General features: G+C 30.2%; 1 protein-coding gene across 5 annotated transcripts in view; it reads right to left on the reverse strand.

The window, feature by feature from the left end:
* Positions 1-16,507, reverse strand: part of LOC118185714 (max dimerization protein 1-like) — a 67,902-nt gene continuing 51,395 nt past the window's right edge. For all 5 annotated transcript variants that reach the window (XM_085808586.1, XM_085808587.1, XM_035355609.2 and 2 more), the window contains one exon: positions 1-16,507. This exon is cut by the window's right edge and continues 20,673 nt beyond it. The gene's annotated coding sequence lies outside the window, so the exon portion shown is untranslated.

Consider the following 16,507-nt stretch of genomic DNA (forward strand, 5'->3'; position numbering starts at 1 on the left):
TAAATGAAATAAACTTTTATTTTAGGAAAATTGAACAGAAACAGTATTAGGTACACGAAATATATACAGAAAAATTCTGAAAGACATCAAGACAAAGAACCACACTTTTGAGTTGACCTGTACACATTCTGAAATAGCTTCCCATTGATCTAACAATTCTAAATTGTATTAACATTGTCTACAGTGACCATATGCTATAATGTTCTGCATTAAAAATTATTACAAAATCACACAAAAGCAGACCAATAAGTAATTTCAAAAATAAATTTAAATTCTTCTATCAGTACAAGTTGCTTAGGTAATGAAAAAAAATAAGATTTTTACTTAAAATTAATTTAAGGATGCTTCAAAATATTTACATTTTATTTAGAAAGACTTACTGATACAGGATTTATTTATTAGTACTATGTTTCATTTAAAATGGTAACCCAAGTACAACATTTTGTTTTTTTTATAAATTTTCTTTCATATGCTAATTTAAATATTACATGAATGTTAATGATGAGGAAATTAAACATCAGATTTAATAATGTAATAAAAATTGTTTTTAGCTGCATAAAATTCTTAAATTTGGGATTCTATCTTGGTTCTGACCCTCAAGATAAAATTAGGATTTTAGATGTGTTTGTTCCTTGACAAAATGATAATTTTTTCCCCTTTCATAATTCATTGATTCTGACTAAACGAAGAAATCTGAGAAGCAACCTCAGATTAAATCAAATAATTGTATTTTAATTAAGAATTCAAAATAACATAAGTGTTAAAACATTTCTACTGTTAAACATTCTAAATAAGCAAGCATTTTATGTGTGGTTGTTGTAGAAGTTTTTTACCATTTTATAAATTTTTAAATAACTATTTTGTTAAAAATGCACATAATTTATTATGCATGCAATGCAATTCATTTTCCCTCCCACCGACCTCTAAGTTGGGAGAAATTGGAGTTGTAAGAGATGTGTTTATGATTTGGGTATTTATGCAGACAGTATAATATTCTTCAAATATTTCTACCCATACTTAACTGATATTTTGATTTCTTAATGTTTTAACCCACCTATCTACATTTAGCTTTATTGCATAATAATTTATATAATTTTTTTTAAGTGGAAAATAACATGTAAACATTTTTACATAAATAATTTGGCAACATATTTTACTTCCAGATTAATAGGCAAACGCAATTTCTTTATCTCAGCCAGTATTAATCGTGAGTGGTCATTTTCCAATTAATGTTTATTGTGCAATTTTAGGAAGGACGTTACTTACGCAGTGTGGTTCTCACTATAAAGCAGTTAAAACAAAAATCCAGGAATGCAGCAGCAAAGATAATGTACTCAAAATTTAAACAAAGTTTAATTATAACTAAATTTAAATAAAGAAGCTTTCATACATTATTGCTTCATTTCTTAAAACTATGCATGAATACTCATATTTGTATATATGATTACCTCGTCGACTAATCAAAATTTATGGGAAAAAAAGCAGCTAAAACATGCATTATCTAGACAATAAATACACAGAAACTACAACTTCCATAACATAATTGAGGTGCAGATCATTCTCATTTATTTTAGGCAAGGTATGAAATTTTGTTTACGTGAGAAACAATAAATTAACATGAAATTTATAGACAGACAAAAAAAGTACATATAAATGAACTGGCCAGCCAACAAGCTATACAAATTAAAACTGGCAGAAACAAGACAAACGTGCACATATATATATTATTTTTCTTGGACATTCATATATCTGTGATTTGAAATATAAAATATGTTTACAACTTGAAATGCTCTTTCAACGTTAAGTTTGTTGCAGGAAAGTAAAGCATTCAACAAAGGTGAAAGAGTTTGAGTACATAAATTGCAGGACAATGTAGATTACAGGCACTATGAAAATTTTTACATCATAATTCATAAAAATACTTCATATCACTAAAATGCTGGTATTTGCTCATATCTTTTTTTCAAAGTAGTTGTTATAAATAAGGTCAAAACATATATGGGTATGGGGGGGAAGTATTCTGGAGAAAAAACTAGGTTTTTAGTACATTTATTCTGGCAATATACATTAAAAGTTTTTACAAAAATATTTGACACTAATATTTTACTTAATAATTCTTATTAAGTAATATAGAAAGTAAATTGCATGCAAAATTAAAAAACTAAACAGTTCGTATAAGAGTAAATTTTTATAAAATGTTTGTGAATATTCTTTTACATGTTAAGAACATTAATCCTAGTTTTTAAAACTGATATATTGATTCTCATTTAAAGGTCAAATATGAACTCATTAAAAATTAATATAGAAACATAATTCATAAGCTGGATTGTTTCCAGTGTTCCTGAAGTACATTAAACTATTCTATTTATGTAATTCGTTATTCCTAATATGAATAAATAATGCTACGAAACAAGAACACTTACATAACATGAATTGGATATGTTACAAACACAAAGGTAAGAATGTGTATTCAATGTCCCCTCCCCGGAAAAAAACTTAAAATTTTAATTTAGATGACTAGTTTCTTCAAGCTTAATAGCTACCTTCTTTATAGACCTAGAGTATACTCATTTAAACATATCTAAGATAAATATCAATCCCCAAGCAATTTAATACTGCCCAGTTTTAAAATATGCTAATTTAATGAAATATTGCTTTTCTTTTGCAAAACTAAAATGTTTATTCAGACATTACATATTATCAAAAACTACACAATTCAACACAAATTATGTAATTCCTTTTACACACATAATAAAACATGCTTCATGAATAGCAGAGATTTGACATTTGCAAAATTATTAAGTAGATACAAAAAAAGGCTTGAATTGCATTCCGACTGACTTGAAAATTCCAATTAGCAAAAAGAAATATATTATGGAGAACTACTGTAAAATTCCATACGATGCAGTGTTTGTAATTTGCATTAAAGCATATTTATCATTATTTTTATTGCACATCATCAAAATTTTATATAAATTGTATGTAAAATGCATGTTTAGCAAAAAAATACATTTAAAGTATCCAGATAAAAAGGATGGTGAATAACAGACAAAAATATTGGTACAATCTAAAACACAAATTCCAAGAAATATTCAGTTTTGACCTTTGAATTACACTGAAGGACTTCTCGAAACATCATTTTAGCATGTTCTATTGCTAAAACAAAGTGATACTGATACTTAGTACCATGAATTTGGGCATACAAAAAGTTATGGCCAGATTATGTAGCAAGCAAAGACTATAATCAGGGCTTTGACACTTAAGATATTGTTTATCTATTATAGCAGAGGTGGCCGAGCTCCTTGATAGTCCGAGCCATTTTTTAAAATTTGAAAATTTTCGTGAGCCACAATTAAATACGTATTTAAAAGGTATTAAAAACATTTTTTACAGAAATTATATTTATTGAAAACATATAAATAAAAGTACAAAATATATGTATTGAATTTAAATATTAAAAATTAAACACATTTATTTTACTTCTCTTGATAATTCTTTAAAATTTGGTGAATAATTGGTGACAGCACTTCTGAGTAATTCTTTGAGATGCTGGTTAGTTAATACTGATCGGTGTTTGGATTTCACGAATTTTAAAGTGGAATAAAATGATTCACATAAGTACGTTGTTCCGAATATTGAAATAATTCGACAAGCAGCCTTTTATAATTCAGGGTACTTCGATTCTGGTACAAATTTTCAAAATTCAATAATTGGGGTCGATTTATATTTTAATTGCAGAGCTTGATCTTCTTGCATCTATTAATTCTAATTCTCCAGATGCTTTTTGGGTCATAATTACATTGGAAATGGAAAACTCACCTTGAATTATGTTAATTTCAAATGGATTCAGAAAAAAAATCAAGAGACGATGGACGGAAATGAAATTTGTTACAACGCTGCGCTTAGTCTTTCATATTTGTTGCCTGTAATTTAAAAGACATTTTGAAATGCATACTGAACGATAATATTTTTTTTAAATATAATAACACAAAAATGAAAAGGGAACTGTGGTACATTTATCGAGAGCCGCAGGTTGGCTACCCCTGATGTATAGTATAGTATTGTTTCCTCAAACGAACCATAACATTGGAAGTTAACAGTAAATATGCACTCAATAACTTCAGAAGTAGCTACTAATGTCAAGAAAGGGAGGAAGAAAAGATGACTTTAGTTTGTTGATCTCTCAAACTTGTGCAAAATGAGATAAGGTACAGTGTTCATGTAGCAATATTGTCCTGGTACAGCAGTAACTGCAACATATGCATTTGAATGACAATGTTCCTCAAAGCACGCTCCTGTTTAACAAAACATTCACTGACTTACTTGCCAGTAAGATCAATAGGTTTTGATATATTCAGAGGTAAACATTTTGTAATTACATTGTAAATATTAATGCATATATTTTCTTTTTCTACAATATTTCAGAGTCCTAAGTATGTGAAAGACTACATTTTAAAAACCATTTCATTCTGAATAAATGAAGGAATGCTATATTTAATATATAATGGAAATGAATGGTATTTTTCCCCATGATTTTGTTAACAATTATAATAATTCAAATTATGCATCACTTCTTTTCTATTCACAGAGCTTCTTTCTGAAATACTTTTTCAAATATGATATGATTTTCAACGTCTGAGGCATATTTTAAATCATGATCAGGCTATAATTAATTCTGTGTTTGGAATTACTAATTTACAAATTAGAGCATCTTTTTATTTTAATAGTTAAAAGGGGAGTTTATTAATATTATTTAAAACTCTGAATTATTACAAAATGTAAAGAAATAATTCTTTTAATAATTACTAATTTTTTTTAACCCTTGATTTCAACAATACATTCTAAAAGTTCTACTTTACTACTTCTTTAAGTACAGATGTCATATATTGTGCTTTACAACACCTTTTAACAGATTGTTTTCCAGTATGGACAACACTTGTTTAAACAGTTTTATAAATACATTTGTCAACATAACTTTAATATATGTTTACAATTAAATGTTAAGGTCTTGTATATTTAGATAATATTAATTTCTCCACAAGTCTGTGCAAATGAATAAATATTTTATTTCCAAGTACATTTAGAATAATAAATATTTATATATTTAATTAAAAACAAATGCATGTTTTTACACGTTCCTTGTTTTTACAAGGATATGCATAAATTGTCATTAATATTCTTCATTTTTGGCATGTGCAAACCTATTTTCCGTGTATTCACTATACTTTTCGAGTAAAGTTAGTTACGGTATCAAAAGTGCAAGTAATTTAATACTGAGAGCAAAATTAGCAGATACTGTGAATATCACAGTAACCCATTCTTTGTCTATGAATGACACCTGCAGATGTTAGGAACTCAGCGTGAATTTTGAATTTTCGAGAAGAGAAAATACGTGTGGGAAAACATTTAAAAATCTTGAAATCAGTGAAGACCTCTTATGATGGAATGAACAAAGATTTGTGTATTGGCCTATTTTCCAAGTTCTTAATAAGCCATTACGATGTGGCACATTCACCTTGACTGCACTTCTGCTGAATTGGCAAGTATTTCTGTATACAATTTTACACAAATATATAAGCTACAAATTATGTAAAAGTTAACTTATAAGCATATTTGTTTATATATTTATTAACTTTCACAAGGATAATATAATTTTGAGGTAATTTCATTTTTCAGTTCAACTATGTAAACCCAGTGATTATTTTTCAATTCTATGAATCTTAAGTGAGTTAATGCTTCTACCCTAAGAATTTTATAAACTCCCTTTAATTTTATGCTAAAAAAATTGATTCAAAACTTTTTTTCTATTCATTTTTTTTTTTTTTTTTTTTTTTTTTTTTTTTAAGAAAATAGAATTTTTAGTGTATTTTATTTTAACTACACATTATTTTTCTATTTTGAAAAAGAAACAGCTAAAAATAACAAATTTTTTATCCAAAATGCTTACATGTAACATGGATGACAAAAAAATGTATTTAAAATATTTTGATATTTGATGCATAAAATAAAAGTAGCAAATATACTATGAAGGTCATCAGAAATACACGCTTACACCAGTCAGTCATAAGAAAATTGAGCTTGTGACATTTCGGAATTGTAAAGGTACCTTATAGTATTTATCATTTTTTATACATAAACATTTTGCCAATCTATATTTTTGTAGTCCAATAGCTTAGAATTTTATAAAACTAATTCATAATCAAATCCACTCTTGCAAATTACCGAAAATAACAAAGATGTGATACGTGCAGTAATGCCACTCAACTATACAAACTATTACGATCCTGCAATGAATGTTGCTTTTGTGCGGAACTGTCATGAGTGGAACTACAGTAGAGTCTTGCAAACGCGACGTAATGTGGACTGAGAGACTGTCGAGTTTTATGGAATGAGGGGTGGAGTTTTACAGTTTCAGAATTCTTAATATTTAACTTTAAATTATTACTCTAGCCATACAATTAAATTAATGTTGATTTTTTTATGTCAAGTTCTAGTACAATAGGTCAGGAACAAATGAGGGTTATCTGCTTGATTTCACTCCAACAATGAGCTATCCGTCCAACATATCTATTTTCTTCAGTTTCTCAATCATATTAAACCCTTCCTCAATGACTAAGACAAGAGATGAAAGAAGTTTATACCTGTATTTTTTCTTCACTGCCTCCAAAATCCTTCATCCATCGGCTAATAGACTGAAGATATGTTAGGAGGGAGAAACATGGCTCTTAGATAGTCTAGCAACTGTTCTGCATCAGGATCGGATGAGGCATTGTCTAGAATAAGAATCACCTTCCTTGGTAGATTTTATGATTTTAAAAACTTTTCCATCGATGGAATAAACTACTGATGAAAGCAAACATTAAATATTGCTCCATTCATCTATGTGTTTGACTGATTCTAGTAGCAAACAGTGAGATCATAGTTGGTTTCGATCCCATTAGCATACTTTTTTATGTTTTTAAATGCCCAAGGATTTTTTTAAATTTGCCTTTAAGTGCTAGTTTGAGCTTATGGCTGCCTGCTAAGATTATGACTCTCTCCTTACTTTTGTAGACAGGTGCCTATTTCATCACAATAATAAATCTGATCTCCAAATATACCCTCCTTTTCAATTAGTTTGTGGAAATTATCCAATTAAAGCAATTTCCAAGTTAGCAGATAACTTTCCCCCATAAACATTTAACTGCCTGATGCCATACCACTTTTTCCTCTGTCGAGCCAGCCAGCACAAGCCGTAAATCCAGGCTCTCCTTCTTGAAATTCATAAAATTTTAAGGCTTTCTCTTGTAAAACTGGTCCTGAAATGGGTGTTCTCTTTTTCCCTTTGCTGCCTGAACCACAAATAAAGCACCTCTCTCACTTTTTCGTATTCACCACCTTTCATACTTTTTCTTTATTTTAAACTATCCATATATGCTCTTTGACCATCAAGACTCGATTTCGGACCTCTTTGTTTTCTACCCAGTCAAAGTAGTTGGTCCAACACCTAAATCCATGGTAATTTTGTTTACACTTTCCCCTTTGTCCAATCTCTTTAAGGCATCTAGTTTCATTTCCATTGTCAGTTTTTTATCTTTTCTTTTTGAACAATATTTTCACTCCACAGAATATCAAAAGTTCCTCAAAATATGTTAAGACTTATTACACCTGGATGTGAACTGAAGAACAATACCTACAATGAACTGGTGTGAGTTTAGTTTGCAATAAAATACAGTCACAAAACTTCAGACAAGTCTCCTAACTTTTCGGAACAATTAGAAAAAAATGTGAGTCAGTAAACAGTCGCTACCTAATAGTCTTCGTATCCTTGAAAGAAGCAAACAGCATTGCTAAGTATTGCATCATATCTTGAAATTTGTTAGGCAGTTGCAAGAATTAATGGCACAATGTGAAAACTGCAAAAATTACAGAAAAAGAACACTCAAATCTTTGAACAGAGCAGGAAAGATATATGCATAACTAATGATTTAGATAGATGTACTGTATGTAATATTTGCTATCTTTGGCCTACAGTTATCTTTAAAAAGCTCCTGAAACGTTGTCGAGATATCAGGAGTTGAGCTTGCAGGACTCTAGTGTACTACTAAACCACAGTCAAGGTAACACACTTTGGATGTACACAAAAGTGCCAAAAGCTTAGCCATACTACAATGCACCAGCCACAGTGGAAGGAGTCTCCTCCAATTCCTTCTTCCGTGGTCATGCCTCATTTGAGAACCATTTTATAATTTCAGGACAAATTACACTGGGAACATTCTGAGTGAAATAGAGTTAAGTGGTGCTCAGACCAAAGAAAAAATATTACATGCATCAGAAAATTTTCGATGGCTTCACAGAAAGAGATTTGAAAGAAACATCTCTTCCACTTTTCTACCTGGTCACTTTTCTTTATACCTTCAATTGTCCTTTATATGGGTATGATAAAATAAAGTTTGCATCTACTTTACCTATTCAATATTATGTTTGTTTTTTATTTTAGATTTAGTGATTTATTTTACTTTTATGAACTTATCATAAAATGTTGCTGTAAAGTTTGCATCTGCATTCATTTGTGGTCCAACAACCAGTTAATCCATTTTACATTAATTTCCACAGAAAAAATAGTTTCACTTTATGTATATTTTGGATAGCATGACTGACGGAAACAAGTTAAATTTTTTATTAGAAATTTCACTTATCTACCTAATTTTCTAACGATAATAAAAGGGGTGCAATATGTTGTACATATGTATGTTATGTTTGCTGCTGAAATTCTAAGACTAACATAAGGGTTCACATGAAGTCTAGAGGATGACATTTTAAATGTTTGAAAATAATTTTCTATGTATTGCATGAAATTTGTTAATTTAAGTAATCAAATTGAGTTGTAGTATACTTTTCTGCTGAGATACCTTATTTTGTAAGCAATGTTCGAGACGTACAAGATGACCAAAAGGTTAGAAGATCAAAATATAAACAGACAAAGAAACCATATTTGGCTAGAGAGGAAGAGGTTGTCAGATAGGCAAAAAATATTTCATGCTACAACAATTTCGGCAGCATCAGTACACCATATTTTAAGAAACGTTTTGTTGTTCAAAGGAAAATAGGTTCCTTATTTTTTGTTGCAACTTTCATTAAAAAAAGTAAAAGATTTGTGTACTGATTACTCTGACAAAATGTGAATTAGGTACTTTGAACCATCCTGCCCATGAACTCAAACATTTTGACATACACAGTCACAGATGAACTGCCAAGGAATCATTAAGGAAATTCTACCTGGAAAAAATTTAACTGCAGGATATTATTGGAAATTTCTGAAAAGCATAAAACTGGTGTATGCAGAAAAATGCAATAAAGTCATAACTTGTTTTGTGCTTACGAATGGACACAGGAAGTCTGTGACAGATCTGTTAACCAAGTACAAGGATTAAGTTATACTTCATTCATCAAAGTCTGTACATAAGTCACCAAATACTTTCCAAGTATGGATTGTGTTTCTGTTTCCTTAAAAAAGCTTCTTCAGTGATTACCCAAACCATTTAAGGATTGGAAAAAAGTAGTTCCCTTTTAAGGAGAAACAAATCTTCTGGGACATAGAAGCACTGCTGCTCATATACAGGGGAGCTATATATAGAAAGGTAGCAAAGAGAAACTGTTTGAAACAGAAGAGCTGACAGTAGGAGAAAATACATTACATATAGTACATTATTATTTAAATTATCTTTGCATTTGTCGTTTGTGCTGTTTGAATGGCCACTGCCTATTTAAAAAATATTATGGTCTTTATAATAATTTTCAGGAATAGAATTGTTTGTCATTTTATTTTTTACTTTGATGAATGGTGCATGATGCCCAGTTTGAAATCAATTAAATTACTACACACATTATGTAATTTGAGGAATTAAATTACTAAGATCAAGAAATGCATCTTTGCATAATTTCTGTTTGAAAGTGCAACTATATTTTAAAAATAAAGCTAATGTTGTTGCACTGAAGGGGGTCAAAAAACTTCATGAGGTTTGAAAGCTGCCTGGTCCAAAGTCTAATCAAAAGATTTGTGGTAAGGGAAGAAGGGTTGAAGACCCTTGGGATATTGTCAATCATAATTGGGACAGAACTTTCCCTTTCTCATGTGTGCAACCTGGGCAATGTTCTTGATAATGAGACAGCTTAAATAACTGATGGGTATTGATCATGCTTGCTGAATGCATAGTATTGTTGTAAAGTTGCAAGTATATAGCTATTTTGAACACGTTTTCACTGTGCCTTGGATGCAAAAACAATCTATATGGATTTTGCTGTATGTATACTGCATAGCTAGATTGCAATGACTAGGAATTACATGATTTGAAAACACTTACTTAACTTCAGATGGCTATTAGGTGGTGATGATAAAAATAAGATCTATTAGGTAAGCAGCAGGAGAAAATAAGAATAATTAAGCTGTCACTCATCCCTTGAAAGCAAACTCTCTGTACTCACGTCTAATATTTTTCTCTGTCACTACGAACAAGGAGATCATGATCATCAAGATATAAAACTGAATGAAGAACAGTTTTTTTTTTTTTTTTAGTAAACATAGATTCCTTACAAAATCCTCTATAGATGGGATTTTTCAATGAATGCATGTTTGAGGATGGTTGCTGGATGCTGATCCTTCTGAACAGTGCCTGAATGCATGTAGAAATTTAAATCAACAAACCTTTTCCTTGTATAGTAATTACATTATAAACTGAATACACTACGTATAAATATTACCTATATCACAAGCAATGTATGTTACATCAGGAATGGAAGCATTTTACAGTTTAGGAGAAATACCTAGCATGAAAGGTTTATCTCCAAAAAAGTGCTTTCTGTAGGCCACTGTGAAGGCAAAAAATCTTAGATGCAGTCATGTCCCCATATCTGCTGATTTAATGTCCAAGGTTTATAAAGGATTACCCCCCTCAAAAAAGAAAATTTTAATGCGAATATAAACATAATGAAATACAGCTACTCAAATCTTCCCAAAAATGTTTTCCCATAGCAGATGTGATTACAAGCATATGTATTCACCCGATTCATGTAAATCAAATATGGAGCAACAGATTTTAATATGTCTTGTGAGGAACTTTTGAGATTCTTCTCAGATTACAAGTCACTCCTCAGATTTCAGCTCACAATATGTAAACAGTACAGCTGTATGGTTCTACCACACACACATGGGCTCTTATTTGCTTGTATGAAGTGAATTCCATTTGGGGTTGTAGCACTGGTACCCACAGTCAAATAGTGTTTAGCTCAATTTTTATATTAAAACATGGAAAGGAATGATTTTTATTTCTATTGTCCTCTGATATTACACTGTCTAATACTGGTACTGTACTTAATCACAGAGTACAAGTCACTGACCACTGGAGCTCAATCCAGCATACAGGCTGGCTGCATGGGTGTCTTCGTGGTTTTCCGCACGAGTAACATGTATAGGAGTCAGTTTCCCTTAGAAAGTCTTTCATGAAGGCATAATTCCCCTTAAGCAGATAGCCTTCAAGTGCTTTGCCATAATCAAATAAACCAAAACCTAAAGCACAAATCTCAACTAGTAGAATAAACGATCTCAGGAGGGGAAGTCATATGAGGGTAAGGCTCAAGTATCTTACTTTCATAAGAATGAGTGAAAGACTACTGTAGTGTTCAATAATTCTTTGCATTACTTTTATTGGCAGTAGAGAGCGTAATGTAGCGTACAGTCAGAGTTGCATTTAGACTTTCAGATCACATTTGGGAGAGGCTTTAAGTTCCAAGAAGCCCTTTAACCATCACTAATTTTTGAAAAAGTAAACATGTCTTAAGGTGAAAACCCCAAATATTAAGGTGAGGGAGGGACTTCAATTGTAAATTGCACTTTTATTGATATCTTACAGTGCATATTATATAAATCACGGGTATTCTTTATTATCTGCAGTTTCAGATATCTGAGTTAAGTCTCAGAACTTACAGATAACCAGAACACTGCCATACATATATAATACTTGTTTGAAGTATCTTACTAATATTTTAAATAAAAATATATAAGTTGCTTTCATTAACAGCTTAGTTACTTACTTTTTAGGAAAATTTATATATATATATTAGACACTGACCGAGAACTGAAAGTTCTACAGCAGGAAAGCTAGGTTTGTTGCTATAATACATTCTTTAAAAGATCACCAAGATTTATTTAAAGACGGGAAAAAATTCATACAGTACACTTCCAATAATGTAACTTTCAAAGGTTCAGATGTAACTTTTTTTTCAGTAATAAATTGAAAGATTTTAAGTTTATATAAAAAGAAACACCTCATGTAAATATACAAACAGGAATTAAACACTGAGAGAAGATTTTTATATACATTTAACGAGCAGTTTATTAGATGAATTTTCCGCTTGTGTTTCAGCTGATGAATTATTATTAATATTTGTCTTTTAGCTGAAGTAATGGTGCACAGGCATATTTATTATATTTCTTCACAATTTCCTTCAGATATTTATTTAAAAAAAAATAAAAAAAGGGGAGACACAGATATCAGTAATTGAAGAAGACACCAAGCAACATGTAGTATATTTTTGGTGGAACGCTTTGCAGGTTATGCGAGTTTCAATCTCCTTCTAACCTAAATAGAAGCATTTTTTAAAATCCTGATTGAATTTTGCTACATTACTTTCATTAGCTTTTAACTGACCTTAATACTATTCATGAAGATAAAAATAAATATGCTTCATAATGTAACAATTTTACTTAGCATGAAGTGGCTTTAAATTTTTATCCATTTTTTTCACTCTAAAATGTAAACAATTACTTATCATTAAAATCTGAATCGGGGGGGAAAAAAATTATTCCGTTTAATGACTAGCAGTTATAATATTCATTTCTTTTCACAGCTTTTCGAAAGATCATATTTAATGTCTTACCTCATGCAAATAACATTTTAAGGGATTTAAAAAATTACCACTGTTTCAGCATACATCATCTCAAAAGTGCATTCTTTATTGTTCCCCTTTAATAACACCCCAGTGACACTACAATATTAAAAACAAATAAATAAAAAGAAAAAAAGTCAACATTTCTTAGATCTTGGAACATTCCAATTATCTAACAGTGAGAGAAATAAAAAAATGTTCCGTAAAAAGTTTGTTCCCTCATGATAGTTAAGACAGAAAACAGCTGTTCCTCTTACAATTTAAGAAGGGATGAAGCCTAATGCAGCATAATCTCATTCACTCATCATATGAGAATATACTGTTAAGATAACAGATATGTGAAATATACAAAAATGCTGAAGCCAGTCACCATCACATTATGGGTTCACACAGGGTCACACACAGGGTTTGTACGGTTCTTAATTTTGGACAAAATATGCAAAAGGTTCTTAATTTTACTCATCTGATATTCCTGTGTTTTTTTACGATTGCCATTTTGAATGCGAATTAACATTTTGGAGAATATTTTTTGGCAATGCATTGATAATTATCTGAATGGGTTAATATTTGAATTCTTTACTATTACTTCAGAAATGGTGGATATTCGAGCTTTAGGCATGAGTTACTGCCTCAACTGAAACAAACATTTCAAAATTATTTTTATTTTGTGAATAAAGAGTTCACAAAATATTACATCCAAAAAATTTCCCTTTTTGAAATATGAATTCTTTTATTATGCGGTGCTGAATTTAGCAACTTATCAAGATTTTGGCGATTTCATGATCAGTTTGTATACAAATTTTTTTACTCACAGATTTGCAAATGTTTTAACTTAGAAAAAACAACATTGATAAATATCATAAAAATAATGCTAATATATTAAAAACATTACTTTCCATTTTTGTGACTTAGGCATATTTTGATTCTGAAAAATGAGCAAAATGTTAAGTACTATATATATATACAGTCAAAAGTCGTTAATTCGGACACCCATAATCCGGACCTCAAATCTACAAACTTTCTGTGCATGCACGTAAGACCTTTACGGTTGTACATATGCGTGTGCGCATGCGCGTTTAATGTATAACATATGGTATAAGCTAAAATTATCTAACTATCTATTTCAGTTAATGTTGCAGATTGCGTTGTTCCTTAATCTTCGAATTGGATCCGGCTTATTATTTTTTGCAGACTGTTAGAGCAATTTTATAAAAGTAAGCTTGAACTTTCGATTATGTCAAATAGAATTTCCGATGCTGGAGCTCCCAAAGGATCTACAAAGCGAAAGTATGTGTCGATGTCCATCAAACAAAAAATGGAATTGCAGCAAAAAATGAATGAAGGCATATCCTTTGTTTATCTTTAACGCCGCGGCGCACGCAATGAATTGGAAGTTGATCTGTCAGAACTATCCTTATCTTCAGGGCAGATGTTTTTATTTTATTTGGCTTATAATTCCTTACTAAATGTAGTATTTCATCTCAATGTAATATTATTACTATAATGTAGTTGTATAATGTAATAGTATTTCACCTCCGTCTTTGATATGATTTAAATCAAATTCCTCGTCATTATAATTCGCTTCCGATAGTGAAGAAAGTGACACAGAGGTTTTTGAAAACGAAAAAATTTCGATTGACAAATTAGTCGGTATTCTCGACACAGCAATTATAGGACTTGAACAGCGGAACTTTGTAACTGAACAAGAAATTATGTCTGTTTATAGAATTAAAGAGAAAGTATTATCACATAAAATGAAGCAACTTACATTGAAAGAAATGTTTAATAAAGTAAACAAATAAATATTAAGCTTTTTTTTTTTTTTTTGTAAATTTTGATACCCTTTAGATCATAATTGTTCTTTATTTCATAAATTATGGTTTCATATTTTTAATTTTATAATTTCTGCATGCCATTGCAGATTAAACTGATGATCTATAACCTGGGAAAATCGATAATCCGGAATCGCCGAAGTACCGACGAGTCCGTATTAACGACTTTTGACTGTATGTATAAAGCACAGTTTCCGAAACACTTTCGAGGGAAGAAAAAGCTACTGTAATTACTTCTAAATTAATTTCGTCTTTTATATTTCTTCATGGTAAGAGTTTTTTGCCACGTAATTGTGTCAGATTATTTAAATGCGTGTTAGTTCTCTCTTCAGAATTCACACTTTTCTCTCCTGAATTTTTTTTTTACAAAAAATCTTCTTGCTTTTTGCTCTTACAGAGTTAGTAATGATCTTACATCTTCAGAACTTTTAGAAGAATTAAAAGTCAAGATTTACAGACCTAAAACTCCAGAAAAATGGCTTTATGGTATTACTATGTGTTTTATAGGAAATTCATGAATTTTTCTTTTGTAGAATTTTTGAAAGAAAGTAAAAACTAAATTATTTGAATTTTCTCTTATTGATCCCAGTTTTTATTTTGCCTTTATTTTTACCTTTCCTCAAGACACAAGCACTGAAGCAAAGCAAAGAAACTGAAAACCAACAGTTTATTAAAAGGTTCATCTTATGGGTCTCGGTGGCTGCTTTAAATTCTAAAAATTTTTGATTTTCTAAAAGTTTCTAGATTTTATAGCTTAATACTTCACTAAATTCTAAAAATTCTGCCATTCTGGCAACAGCAATGACCTTGTATCATTTCATATTTAACCTCAATACTCATATTATTAAAGAAATAAAATTAGCAGTTTCTTCTATAGATTCTAAGTACAACCAGGTCTTTAGAAAAACAGAAATCTTTAATTAAATCTGAAAATTCTAAAATGAAGAGGAAGTTTCTTGAAGAAGAAACTGATTTTTATTAGATAGAAAAATTATTCTTCAAAGGTACTTAGCCGAAAAATTAAGAAATTATGAGATGAAGCAGAGACTAGTGGAAACATTGATTTGTTTATTGAAACAAATAAACTTAGATAAAATGCTTAAAGAGAAGGAAACTGAAGTAAATTATGTAAAATATCTGGAAATTTTTCAAATTAAAGAGGCGCATAAATATGTTGTTGTCCTTACAAAACATGTCTTGCAGCTGAAATTACAATTAATATTAATATTGAAATGTACAATTATACTGTCCTTTTATCATCAATTATAACTGCTGTAAAATGGTCTTAGTGCATGTTTAATAGATACTTTTTAGAAATTAAAAGAATTGTTACTGTAACCATGTAAATCTATTATGACTAAGGATATCCAACTATGTAATTTGTAACTAACCGCTCATCCTTAAAACTTATCTCTACATGTTAAGGTGAGTTATCACCTTTCCTTATTGTGAATGTAAGATACAACAACAACCAAAAAAAATTAAATAAATAACGTAACACTTTATTCTTTACAACTAATGAGACTTATAAAATAAGACAAAATAACCTATCACCTCTGGTGCTTCAGCAGCTGATTGGAACTTTATATTAATTGCTGTACATTAACCCAGTTACAACTCCAGCATATCTACATGAAGCTATGGCAGTAACTGGCTCAGACAAAATACAGCTAACGTTCAGTACTTAACAGCTGTATCAATGTCGGGCATTTATGTCTGTTGAGATCAGTGCCTTTCTGTCTCTAAGTAAG

The sequence above is a fragment of the Stegodyphus dumicola genome, chromosome X1 (genome assembly GCF_044657685.1).
Source record: "Stegodyphus dumicola isolate Sdum_Otavi_A_Nest chromosome X1, ASM4465768v1".
In the NCBI taxonomy this organism is placed as follows: domain Eukaryota; kingdom Metazoa; phylum Arthropoda; class Arachnida; order Araneae; family Eresidae; genus Stegodyphus; species Stegodyphus dumicola.